Source organism: Plectrocnemia conspersa, unplaced genomic scaffold (genome assembly GCF_051122295.1).
Source record: "Plectrocnemia conspersa isolate PC_06_02 unplaced genomic scaffold, ASM5112229v1 ptg000001l, whole genome shotgun sequence".
Taxonomy (NCBI): Eukaryota; Metazoa; Arthropoda; class Insecta; order Trichoptera; family Polycentropodidae; genus Plectrocnemia; species Plectrocnemia conspersa.
In genome coordinates, this window is record NW_028277165.1 from 30,674,456 (window position 1) to 30,689,556 (window position 15,101).

Sequence of the window (15,101 nt, forward strand, 5' to 3'; positions counted from 1 at the left end):
TCACAAGGCATAAAAAAATGCCTGAATGATTTTTTGCTCGAATACGTGCTTGAACTTCTTGGATTTTGCCCTTCATATTTGAACCATTGTCATAGCCTAAAACAATCTGTTTTTTTTCCTCAGAATTATGGTTTTATCTGCTGAAGTAAGATTGAACATCGCGAAATTTTAGCAGTATATTAAATGTTATTATTGTGATTATTTCGTTTGGCGTGTGAACTTCAGTTCGGTTTATTTTTTCTTAATAGCTAGACATCAATTTTTAGCACTTCACCTTTACTCGAGACTCAATTCGGTGTTTAAATATCTTCCTTTGGTCTTGGATGATTATGCAGCTGCGCTCGTAGATGAAAGGTCGATTTGTTACTGTTGATAGTTAATCGTAGGTAATCGTTAAATTTAAAGTTCTATAAATCGCCTAAAATTATTAATATTTTTTATTTAGGTATAATTACTACATCGTTAGGTCGATTTTTGGACACATTTTTAACTATTTAATTTTGTTTTTAAAATACATTTACATAAAAAAAATATAATATGACATGTTACTTGTTTGTTGGTTGAAAATAAAGATTGTTCTTTTTGTACTGCGTCTGTGTACGCAAGATAACATTTTTACGAATACAGAATACACATTTATTACGAGGGATATTTTCATGACTCTGAGAAAACGGCGGCCATTGTTGGGAAGGGATAAAAAAAATATTCAACGCCTTTTCAAAAGCCTGAACGTGTTTTTTTCGCACCTCAATGTCGAATTTAAATTCCACCCGAATAGCTGAGAGGTGCACGTTCATTTTTCACCGGGCCTTTTGTGCGAAACTTTTTTGTTTCGCTAAACACCTGCGATGAATAATATGTGCCCGACGAATTTACAGGCCAAAACTCCTGTAGGAACGAGCTTCTTTTGGATACCAAGGAATTTTATATGCATTGCTCCAAAATAGAGTTTTGGATTGACGCAAAACTCTTCTTTCATTATTAGGTAATGCTTTAAAAATAGCCTTAAAATCGTTAAAAAATAAGCTCTTAACATAAAATACATTGTACAATAAGTATTTAAATATGCAAAAAATTAAAAAAACAGTAAATTATAAAAAAGGTTTTTATAAAAATATTAAAATTTCAGTACCAAAGCATTCTTTTAAAATTATTTTTAAAATAAAAAAATAATTTTTAAATTGTTAAAGATGCGACAAAGCATTATTTGCAAAGAAAACTAATATTTTTTGTCTACGCTAGTGCATCTGAGCTTACCAACTAACTTATATTAAATGAAACTCTTATATTATAGTATATTATTAATACACGTTTTCTATGGCTGTTTAAATGATTACATATGTTAACATGCTGCTATATTTATTTTGTACCAAATAAAATTTTAAAATAAATTTTATTTTATAATTTTTTTAATTTTTTTTTATTTATGCATGTTAAATGTTTATTAAAAATCAATATCGTGACAATAATATAAACGGTGTTCATAAAGGGGAATTATTTTAGGAGAAATATGCTTTTAAATAAATACTTTGTTCCATAAAACGAATTGTTTGTGCATTTAGGTATAATTTTTTATTTAGAAATAGATTCGTTTCAGGGAATTATTTATGGGGTGTTCACTGTTCTGACTTATGCTCGCTCGCACCTAATCTGTCTAACAGTAAAGCATAAACAATTTGTTTTATTAAACAATTATTTTATATATTGCTTATTTATATTGTCCTTTAATTTAATTTTATTTTAAGTTTTTGCATTTTTGAAATTTATTGGTGACTATTATAAAATAAATTAAATAAAAAATATTTTTTTACGTAATTGACGCTTTTAAAACATACGTTTATTGTTCACCTAACAGCTGCTTAAATAAAAGTAGCGAAGGAATGCGTCATTTTCAGATATACAACTTTGCAGCCAAAATAGATGCGGAAACATCAGGTAACAGTTAATTTTAAAGGCATTTATAGACTATTCTATTTATATGTAAATGTAGATATCGCTATAAGGTGACGAAATCGAAATGGCAGGTCTTGAATATCGACACGACAGATCACAGTCGAAAATAATTCAACTCGACACTCCAGCGTAAACTCTTCAATATTCATGATCTGCCATTTCGAATTCACCGCCTTATAGCGATATCTACATTTACATAGAAATATGGTAGTTCATAAATGCTTATAAATTAAACTGTTACCTGCTTTTTCGCTATCTATTTTGGCTGCAAAGTTACACCGCTTCGGCCTCAAAAGCCGATAATTGTATGTCTCAATTGGCTAGCTATTTCAAAACTATATAAAAATAGCCCTAAATGTATGAATAAAATATAATTTTTAATTTTAAACTGCTGATATATAATAAAGCTAAATTTCAAAATAACACTGTTTAAAATTAGAGTTAAAGTTACATATTTTATAGCTTAAAATGTGATACATACCCAAATATAGCAGAATTAGTTATTTATACATTGCTTCCATTTGTATCGACATATTTTCAACTTTGTTGCAAAGCTTGTGAAAGCAAAACAACGAAGGAAACTACAGGTTATAAATAACCTGAGATGTGCAAGAAAGTCGAAGGTTTTTAATTTAATCTAGTAATGTAAAATAAAAAATAATACTATAGAAATAATAAATTTTATTTTCAATACTGTTTCAGTTTATTTTAATTTAGAGAGCTCAATATAAATGCAGTTAATTAATTTTTTAATTAAGTAATATATTAGTATTAAAATAAAAAATAATTAATTTTTATTATAATTACACCTATTTTAGAATATTCGCTTACGTACAATAATAAGATCTCATAAACACAAAATGTACTATAAATATTTTATTGTTTCTATTTTATTACGCACGCAAAAAGGTACGAAACAAAGAGCTTCGCAGGATGCATGTGGTTTGCCAGCAAAAAACTTTTGTCCCAATTTTACGTAATGGACTATATTTGTCTTAGGGTCACGCTCGAACCGAGAAAGGGCGGACGCCAAAAAGGTTTTTCATGAAGGTTACAATGCAAAATTACTGCAAAAAATGTATAACATTCGACATAACGTTATGTTTAGTATTTGATCTAAATTTTAACTGGCGCTTTTGTAAAATGCTCATTAGTCAAAAATAAGTACTCTTTTAGTACGTCTTTTGTTATGTCTCTGTTGGTGCACATCTGGACTCTACATTTCGATATTAAAAATAAAATTAGGCTCTAAAATTTACGATGGCAGAATTTTGACAAAACAATTTATACAAAATATTATGTTAAATAATTTTCTGAAAAAAAGTGCGTATCCGCATATCTCAAATGCTTCTGGATCATTAAAATAATTTTGTGTCTATTGTGGGATTGCAAAAAATTTTTACATTATAAAAATCTTAAATCTGGCCGAACAATAATAGGAAGCAAGGATATTTTTGGATGAGGAAATAAAAAAGTCTGAACTTGTCAACTGAAATCACTTAGTTTAACATAACTGTAATACGTGTCCCATCTGACGAAATTGCTTCTCAATAAAATCAAGCAACTTAATTGAAAGATTTAATGTCATCTACCTTCTTCTCCAGACCTTGCTCCTCCTAACTATTATTTATTTCGATTGATACAACATTTCCCAGATGGGAAAAATGCAGATATTTTTAGGAATATTTTCAGTAAAAGCCTTCCACATTTTTTACTAATGGAATTAAAAAATTGACAGGGAAGTGTAAGAAAGATATGTCTTTAGGAGGAAATTATATTTTCTACGGCAATAATTTCGAGATTAACAAATAATTTGCAGTATATTGATCTGTCTAGTATTAATTTATTGTGAATGTAATGGAAATTCGTACTGTGAAATGTATTAGATTATAGTCAGTGGGTCAAAATCTGTTGAAGTAAAAATTTAAATAAATTTATTTATTTAAAATTGTACTTTAATTAATAAAAATTGCCTCTCATAAATTTAGATTTATATCATTTAGCTTACTGGAAAGCCAATAAAAAATATATTCATTTTTAATTTGCATGTAATTTGCATGATTTTGATTAATGAATACCACAAGAAATATTTATTTAGGAATGATGTATTTATTTTTATGGTTGTCTTCTAAGTTTAAAATCTCAGAAAATTTAGTGATTAAATAATATAAATGCATGGAATATAAACCATTTACATGATACAAAGAGAAAAATTAAAAGCATTTATAAAAAAGTAGCTGTCGGTGTGCGAATACCGGAACCTCAACTTTTTGGGTTTTAAATATTATTTTTGCTTCGTTCTGATTTTAAAAAATATATTTTAAAATTTAATGGTTTAAATTAGACATTATTATTAAGGATTTTCAATGATAATAAAAATGGATCAATCTATAAAAAAACTATTTGAAAATAGGTTTACAACTTGACTAAATATTTCCAGAAGAAAACATATTATATTATTTAACGTTAGATTTAATATTTAGATATTCAATGATAAATCTAAATATTGTATATCATTTATGAATAGGCTTAAACTTTGCTAGATAATAATGAATTAAGCATTGTACAGTGAAATCTCAATTTCGGTGTACTGAAAATTCATTATATTGAATGTAAGGAAGATGATATATTTTTATTTTATTTACCATATTACTACAGCATCAAAATAACCTCTTATAAGGTTGACAGATCGTTTTTCATCCATTTTTAAAGATACTGTATGAAACATATTTAAAATCCATAATAAAATAAAATATATTTTTAAGATTGAAAAACATATTTTTAAAAACATATTATACTGAAAGTTTATAATTTAAAAATATTTAAATTAGTGTTATACAATTTTGTGTATTTTCCTTTCAAAGGCGTCAGTAAGAAGGATTTTTGCAACACTATGTGTTTAGTAGTTGGTAGGTAATGAATAGTACTTATTTTGAAACATTTCCCCTTTTTGTTGAAAATGTTTTTCCAAGCGAAATTTTAAAAATTCTCTAAAAACTATAATTTTAAATTGCCAACGTTTGCCAAAATTTAAGTTCATATTTTTTCTGTATAGAGAATCCACATAATTTATATTTTAAATCCCGTATAAACTAAACATATTTTAAAAAATATTTTTTTTAGAATTTGATGATTTTTATACATATTTTGATATATATTTTACAATTTAAATCGATAAAATCAATTGCGTCGTTCGTTTTCAAGCGCACCGATACTTGGGATTCCCCACCGTCAGATTTGACACTTTCGTCATCTGTCAAGCGCGCGCCGGGATACAGCATAGTGCGATTAAATAAACAGTGAAATATGTTATAATCACGGCGTTTTTCTTACTAAGTGTCAATTGAAGATGATTCAAAGTGATGTAGCATTGGAATTATAGATAATATTTTCAAAGCTATAAATAATGAGTGTGCCAGTAAGTGTTTGTTTATATGAATAATATATCACTGTTATTCTAACAAAATTACCATTGACTTTCCAGGAACTAATATTAAAAGACAAACAGCGGCGATTGGGCAATTAAAGGTATACATACCAAATTAAACATTACAATGGTAGTAATAATGAAAAATCTCATATTAGTGTAAACAAAAAGTTACTTTTTACCCACTATATAGTATCGTTTACAATTAATTTTCAGAAGCAATGATAGATCTAATAACATTTACGTATGGCAAACAATTAATATATGACATATTGCGACAGTTTTAAAGAAGATGAAGAGATACCAATCTACGTGTTTAATTTTCTACTGTATCTTCCGTCAATTTTGTTCTTAAATTTATGTATTAAATTTATGTATTATATTAGTAGTAATAACGTGTTCAATGTTTACTCTTACTGTTTTTTAATTATTTTTCAGAAGCAATGATGGAACAATTTGATGACCTATATGGCTACAACGTAGAATTGGTATATATAAACAAAGAGTGAATCTTCTCATGTTGAAGTCACTGTCAGCAAGTATTATCTTTTTATAATGAAGATACTACATAAGTTTGATGTAGCTGAATATCTTGAATTTGGCTATTCCGAAAGAGAAATAATGGCACAGAACAAAAATTGAACATATTTTGCCACATCGGAATTAAAAACAACCCACTCTTTGATATTTTGGCTATCGATTATTCCAGGTATGCAATCGCATATTTATAATCATTGTAAAAAGTCGTTTATTAGATAACATCCAAGAAACTACACATTTATAAGCTGTCCGTTGGCTGATATTAAAGCGTTCCCACTGCGACAGCACAGATTTCATCGACATTAACTTTCAATCCTCATACATACTAAGGATATATTACGCGTTCACGTTTAAAAGATAACTGGTTTATTTGAAATTCTTAAAATCTAACGTATAAGTGCATTAAATCGGAAACAATGATAGTGTTTATGTAATATAAAAGGAAAAACTCACTTTTCGGCCTCGGAGCCCGGCGACGGGAATTCAAAATTTGAAGATTTCATTACGAAGATTGTCTTATGATTGTTTATCTAGTTTAATCAATGTATTCTTCTAATCCTCAACACTTTATGTATATATTTCACTATCATAGTTACAACACACCTAAGTAAATTGCAATCCGATTATTTATATACAGTCAAATGATGAATTAATGAAAATTATTGTCGCGTAGCAAAATTTAATTATTTAATAATAATTATTTTAGTTGTTGTCACGGTACTGCCGGCCATCTTGTTTTATATTTGAATGATTATTTTTCTTTGGTCGAAACAACAGAACGCATTACCAGTGCCTCGGAAAGTAATAAATCAAATTCAAATTCAAATTTTTTTTTTTATTATTATAATTAAATATATTTCCTTTGTTTTCGTGTATTATTACATACCGTTCATAGATAGCGATATGATTTACAAAGTAGAGAATTGAACAGAAAATGTTTTATTTAAAGTTATGTGCGTCCGGAAGCGAAAGCGACAGCACCGGCTTAGAACAATTATGAATAAGAGCTAAGTAAATCTAAAATTAACAATATGTGTTGTTCCGTTTATTTGTTATGACTTCTTTTTGTTCCCAAATAATGTGTTTTTTCACTCGAGCTAATTGATGTTTTTCTTTTTGTGTCTTTCAGGCGTGGTAAATTATTTTTTGATTTAGTCCTAATGTTTCCTGTGATTTTTTATGTAAATTATATTCATCGTGTTTTTGTTGCAAATTTCTTTGCATTTTTGATCTATCTAATTTTTCTTAGCTTAGAATTTTTTTATAGGACGACTTTAGCTGATTCATATTTTTAATTTTCTGCTTCATAAATTGTTGCTTTTTAAATCTCGAAGAACTCTTTTTCCCCTGGAATTATTGTCGTATTTTCCTATTTCGAATTTATTTCTTTTTCTTTCATTATTTGTTGGACATTTCAATTTGATTAAAATTTTATTAATTTTCAAAATAGGAGCTGTAGATTGATTGTTGATATGATTTTAATTTACTTTTAATTTATTTGCAGCATGTGTGGATTCTTTCTTATTTAATTTTAAGCAAGTTACTGAAGTCACTACACGCGTTATAATCGTTATTTTTTGTATTATTTTAATTTAGTGCTTAATATTATTTATAAAAATAGGTATACTGAATTCTATTTTATTATTTAAAAATGTTTCGGAATTATGAAATGTATTTTATGAAATCTAGGGGCGCGCCAAAGCGCTAAAATGGGGTAAATACAATTAACATGTTACAAGGAAAGAATTTAAATAATTAGATTAATCTGTAAATATTTTTATTGTTACTTATCCCTACTATTAATTTAATTTCAATATGCAATATGAATGACAAAATACTTATTTAGTACTAAATCAAAAGATACGCCTTTTGATTGAATCTCATTGATTAACCAATTACTCAAAGTTTCGTATTATATACAATTTATTGCAATACATAATTAATCTAATAAAAATCGACCAAAACCCAAAGCTTTATTACGTAATAAAAAATATTTAATATATTTTATTACTCCCACAGAGGAAAGACTGGACCACTGTATATCGCACAAAGGCAATATGGCTGGCACATAGACTCGTTCTCCCCCAAGAAATATTCAACAAGGTAAGACTCCATCTTAAATAAAAGAACTGAATGCGTGCCGGAGAAAGAAGAAGCGACCATAGCGCCAAGGACTTTTTATTAAGGCAATATATCTTGGCTGCGAGAATATGACGTACGTTTCTTCCCGGAATGTCCTTAATTTTAACTCCCTTTTACTTTAAAATAATAAAAATACTGGCAACGCCTAGTTAATGTGTCATTGTAAAAATAAATCATTTGTAGCTAAAATATATTTTAACGATCAGATAGACTAGATTTATTGACTCAAGCTTTAATCGAAAAAATATTATATGTATATGAACAAAACGATCAAAGTCATTTATTTCTTAATTTATTCTTCTATAGTAATATTGCCCATTTCAATCTAAGCATTTCTTAAAATCTAATATTATTATTACTTTTTTAATATGTATTTTTGTGTGTTGTATATGTATTATTTTTTTGCTATCGTGACGCATTGGGGTTAACCTCTTAGGTAACATTAGTCTTAATTTATTTTAAAAGAATAAAATAAATATAGAAATTAAAACTTGATAAAAAAGTAATAATAAATAATATTTCCGAGTATTTTACGTTAAAATCGAACTTTCTCATCTATAATGATATTTAGATACTGTTCTTCGATTTCCATTAAGTCGCCTTAATATATATGCTCTTTGAATTATTGTCTCCTTTGGTTAATATTCATTAGATAATTATGGTAGAATCAAACAAGACAGTACTATTGTTAATATTTATAAAGGCTAATGGTTATTAAATAAGGCTAAATAATCAATATCAAATGCTCGTTAATACTCCATATTGCTATCTAATTCATTCCACATTCCTACAATTAAAATATAAGTTGAAGGCCAATTAATAAAAAATTATGTTGACCTAGTGACTAAAATACACATAGAGTTTCATATGTTTTAGAGTTTCCTTCGTCGTATAAACTTGATTATGTTTGTGTATGTATTGAAGTTATTTATAAATATTAATAAGAATTTACTAAACAATTTTGCTTTTAAGTAAAAAAGCTTTTGAAGTAGATTAATTATTATTTTTTACCAAATTTAATTATATACATACATACATTTAATTCATTATTTTAATAACTTAAAAATAATATAAAACAGCACGATAGGTTAATGGTGTAAATCAGTGACGAAAATTTAAAAGATTTGAGTTTAATATCATATTAAACGTATTTACTATAAAATCTAAATTAATGATTATTTTATTATTATAAAGTAGGACCTCCTTGACCTAGCATCATAAAACTATATTCATAGTTTAGTATCTTCTCTAATTTAATATTATACGACGTACTTGACAATAATGCAAGACTTTTCACAACGTATTAAATTTTCATACGGTTATTATCCAATTATCGTGTTGGCTCAAGCTTAAAACAACACCCTTGAGCTTATATATTTTTAAAGCAAGCTACCTGCATTTTCTCATGCTCCTAGAGCATCAGGTTACTATTTAAAGTTGGCGTGCTTAAATTAGCACTACACTCTAAGCACATGTTTTTTCAAGACGCACGACAAAAATGAGAAAAAAAGCTTTTTCCTCTCTGAATAAAATTGCATTGGATTTACGAGGGTGAAAAAAAAATATACGACCGTGTCAAAGTGTATGAGACTATGACTAGGGAGTCCATAAATAAAGCGTCGATATATCGACCGAGGGCTTAGGACGAGTTGGTATTTTCGAATCAGTCAAATTTTATGGGATTTTTTTATTTATTTTCTCGGTTAAAAGAAGACAGAATTGGGTATATGTATATGTATATTCATACACATATGTACACAATAATATGTCAAACAAAAGTATTTGGCCGATACTACTTTTTCAATAGGCTTATAAATTATTTGTCTGTCAACTTAGACGTGTCAGCAATATTTTAAACATGTCGAGACTTTTGCAAAAGTTTTTCTCTAAAGAAAATTTAGTACAACATGAATCACGCAATTTTCTGATAGTATTGATAAATATATTTAAATTAAATTGGTATAATTTCAATGTATTGTACTTTAATATGCTTTTTTCTCATATACATATAAATAATTAAAATATATAAATACTGTATATTAGGTTCTATTATATATTCATTGGTTGGCATCACAAGTAGCTGTATAATTTATTTTATTTGATTAATGAAAGATAATTTGCGGGGACTTTTAACATATTTTAAAGTAGAATGCTTTGAAGTTTTATTACACCAATTAACATTAGACGATGCTTAACTCAATATATACATATTCTAGAACGTGGTTATAAAAATATTGGATCAAGGTGAAGCACACAAAATATAGTTCAGTTAAGTGCATTTAACGTATTAAATATTTATACGAGAAATTGTAAGTTCATTGAAGCAGTAATACAATTTTTATTTATTTAATTAGTATTTTATATTATGTTGAAAAACATTTATATCTTGAAGATTTACAGTTCGCATTAATTAAAAACATTTAATTATTTCAACTAGTCGCGTTTTAAAAAAAACTTATATAATGAAAAATTTCAAGAAAAAGTACAAATTAAAGCATAATAAAAGTGTTTTTTAATTTATTATTATTTTAAAATATAATACATTTAACTAAAATGTTATAGTTATAATAATAAAAGGATATTTAATTATACTTTTTACGTTTATAAACTAATTTTTTCACGTAGCTCTATATCCGAGATTAATATAAAACGCATACATTTTACTGAAATAAATTAAATCTATTTAAAATATACGTTTCAAACTCATTTTTTACTGTCTTAATCTTGTGCTATTTGTTCATAAGGAGGCAACCATAATAATTATATTACAGAAATTGCTTTTCGTTTAAGTGTGATATATGATTAATGCATTTAACAACATTTAAAAAAAATATATCTAAATTTATTTTTTACAAAATATCCTGAAAAACTATTTTAACATAATTTTTATCACTTTATTATATCATTAAAAAAATTCGATTTTCGTGAACTTCCCTTTGTTTGCAATTACACATTTTTAGGTATTGCTTTTTGAGAGAATTTTTTTGTTATGGGTTTTTTTCATATATCAAAGATCTGACATATTCTTAGCATACGAGGCATTATTTAGCCGTTTTCGCGAAAAAAGTAGAATTACCGATACTTATTCTAAAATTGCCTTAAGAATTGTCTGAGAAGCATAAAATTTTAATGTTTTTATCAAAGAAAGATTATTTTTGCAAAAAAACGCTTAGTATATGTTTTAGAACCGAGTTAGGGTGATTTTTATTTGTATAATATAGTACTATTGTCAGGCGTCAGTGTCAAATGCGAGAATTATCACCCTTTGTGTATGTGACACAGCTCTTTTATATCATGCTAGCAGCTTTGACTAATCGTGAATGGGTTTATTATGGTAATTTATCCCAAAAGAGGTTAACGCCTTCGTTTTGATTTGTCTATGAACAAAATAAAACACACCTATTACCTACCATAAATAAATATTTTATAAGTTGGGCTTAACGATCTTTAATCACGCGTTTGAATAACGACAATATCGGTAAAAATGTTTATTGCTCAAAGGGTCAAATCTCGTATTACATTTTTGTAGATTTGTGGCGATTTATGTTTCTGGATGATGTTGCGCTATTTGTTAAGTAAATTTTCTCTCGAGAAAGTTGATTCACAAAGCGCCTTTGTTCAAACGACGATTACTAATGTGAAACTGTAAAGAATTCCCTACACTTGTAAATTAAAATGCAGAAAAAAATATTTAGCACGAGAATGACGTGCTAGTATATTATTTATTTACTAAAAATAGAAGTATAGAAAAATAATTAAAATCTTTGTTTGAGAAAATAAATGTAATATTTACAAAGTCAACTTCTTAAAAACACGTAATTTAAAAATTTATTTAACGGTCGAAAAAATATAGCACCGATTGCGACCGCGTGCTTGTTTGCCGTTTAACTCATTTCATGGCTTTAACCGTCATTTTTACAACTTGCTCTTAACAACTACCTCAGTACCTATTTTTTAATACTTCATGATTAATTCTACATATATTTTATAATTAAAAATTCAATGATATAAAAATCTTGTTGTATAATGCTGTTAACATATCCCTATATTCCATTATTAAATGTATAAATAATGTTTTTTTAGAATTAAAATAATTTATATTTATGCATATAAGATATATATTATTATGATATAAATATACATGCAAATAATTTGTTACTTGTCAAAAACATATGTCAGTTCTATAGGTCACCGAAACTAGGTCGCGTAAAAAGCATCGCTTGGACATTTATTGGGCGTTCAGAAAAATACGATTTTAATCGCGTGCTTATTAGTCGTTCACCTCATTTCTTAGCCTTAACTGTCATTCTTACAATTTGGTCTTAACAATCAACTAAGTAGCTGATTTTTTTATACCTTTTTAAATTGTATTTAACAAAATGTAATGATATGACTATTTTTTTACACATTTTTTATATGTGTTACATCACTCTTACATTATAAGTAATAAGCTAATTTTCCATTCAGTTTTTATAATTTCTTATAAAAACCTTTTAAGACATAATGCTATATTAATATACTATTATTCAATGAGTTTTTCATGTAAATACTCAATATGTTGTAAAATGACGTTTAAAAATGTTTTTTATCAAAGCAAAAGTAATTATAGTATATTTATTTTAATAATATATCTAGATTAATTTACGCACTCGTTAATAAACGCACTAGCTATTTCTTAAATTTAACAAATTTTAACATATCATATATATAAAAACAGAAAATAAAAAAAACTAATAAGTTTGTATAATAATTAATTTATTAATGTACAAATGTGTTTCTTTATTTTTTTAGGGCATCCGCTACTGTTTTATTTTGGCAGATTGTCCTGCACATAAAATAAGTAAAGATACAGCATACATCTGCAAAAGTTGTGAAATTTCTTTTATACGTATGGCTCAAAAAAATTAGTGAAATAGATAAAAAAAAGTGTAAATAATAAAAATAAATATAAATAAGGATAAAGTGTAGTTTAAAAGTGCAATTATAAAAATAAATGTGTTTGTGATAGTTGTACGCAAAAAATGGATGCCGAAAAATTTAGTGTAAATAGTAAAATAAATATAAATAAGGATAAAGTGTAGCTTTTAAGTGTGATTATAAAAATAAATGTGCTCAAAGCACAAAATAGTGAAATAAATAAAAAAGTGTAAATAATAATATTAAATATAAATAAGGATATAGTGTAATTTATAAGTGCTATTATAAAAATAAATGTGTTTGTGACAGTTGTATGCAGAACAAGGACGTCGAAAAATTGGGTGAGTGCATATTATATTATATTTATTTTAATAATTTATTTAGAATAAACAAAACGTACATATAATACATAATATAAACATAAACTAAAAATAAGAAGTGCATAGCCATTATAATTTATTTCTTAAGGTACAAAGGTGTTTCTTTATTCCATTTCGGAAACCAGTTACAGTTTTATTTTTGCGGATTGTCCTTAGAATATTATTGTACAATATCACACCTTCGTACATAATTCCCTTGGCCATACTCATTTTCTTTACCTGTCTATCCTTAAATGATATCTATTTCTAGTATTACATCTATGCATGTCTTTATTTCTCGTATATTATTTTCTAACTTATATATAAATACTAAAATATTTATCTTCGACATTTCTTGAATATTTAACCATTTTAATCTATCACTCATACTTCTACAACTAGTAAATCTATTTTATTTTAAGACTACTCTCATTACACTATTTTGTAATTTTTGCAACATCAATTTACTTATTTGTTGAACAAAACTAATATTGTTTCACAATAATTAAAATAGGGCAATATGATACTATCTAAAACTCGAATATAATTATATCACACTTCTGGAAATTGCTCAAAGACATCGTAGACAACCCTTTGGTGCTCGAGCAGCTCCAAATGTGGGCTCTGGAAGGTGGTTATAGTTTTCGGTCGCGTCCACTGTTCTGCCTGTGAAGTCTAGAACTGGATCGCTCTTCTTTATATTATGTATATTATTTTATTTATTATGAATATTGACGCAAATGCTGTTTCGCTGCCTTAAAAAATATTGAAGTCGCTGTGGAGTTGGTCGACCCACAATTGGCTACATTTTAGTATCACAGAGTGTCACATTGTTGCATTTTCCAGATCTTATAATATTATATAATTTATGCGGAAATGTTTTAATGCGAGTACATAAAAAGTAAAACACTTCCGCATATATTTAAAGGCAAAGTTTGCGATAAGATATTGCGGATGCTCGGCATTGTTATGCGGAGCCCGTCTCCCTTTAATAATTTATCAGCGATTCACGTTTTGTATATGCGTGTATATAGCCTATCTAATTTTTTATAATATTAATAAATAAATATTCATTTTGAAAATCTGCAAATTATAATTGTCGCAATATCGTTAATTTAACGTACTTAAAACTAAACTAATAAAACACTTAGACATTACAGTACGTGCTCGATAGTTTTAAACGATGGAAATTCCGATATCCGATTCGGGAAAATTTCTCGTTAATTATTTGCTAAAGGTAGTGGAACGGTTATCCCTCGAGGCTTTTTCTTAGATAAGACTCTTTTAGTTCCAATACGAGAATATAATACGTGGCCGATTTATAAGCGTATCGCTGGACCAAAGTTGTTCGAATTCAATTTGCATGCGAATGTCCCGGGCGGCCGCGTGTCAGAGGGATTATTTCGTGAAAAGCTCTCACATGCGAATATGGTTATATTTTATTACATCATGTTCGCTAAAAACTAATGTTTCGAACTTTAGCCGCTCGAGGACAACGCGAGGGTTGATTTTAATCAGTTTCAGGGACAAAATTGTTCAAATGTGTATAATTGGGTTGAATATATTTTTGCCATATTGAAGGTGAAATTATGTTAAAAAGAATGGCAATTATTACAAGCCGAATATAAATATGATTCATTAATAATTTAACAAAGAAATTTTAAGCTTTTTTTAAAGATGATGGAATACTTACGCTAAGATGAATTAGATACTTTTGACTTCTAGTGTAACGAGAAATGAGATCGCATAATTTTTGTTGTTGA

At 27.1% G+C, this 15,101-nt stretch overlaps 1 long non-coding RNA gene across 1 annotated transcript; it reads left to right on the forward strand.

Annotated features, from left to right (window-relative positions):
- The first annotated feature begins 5,596 nt into the window (after positions 1-5,596).
- LOC148239585 (uncharacterized) lies at positions 5,597-13,008 on the forward strand. Its single transcript, XR_015810376.1, has 4 exons — positions 5,597-5,741; positions 5,819-6,089; positions 7,940-8,023; positions 12,854-13,008. It is a non-coding gene; the product is annotated as an uncharacterized LOC148239585 (long non-coding RNA).
- The last annotated feature ends 2,093 nt before the right edge of the window (positions 13,009-15,101 follow it).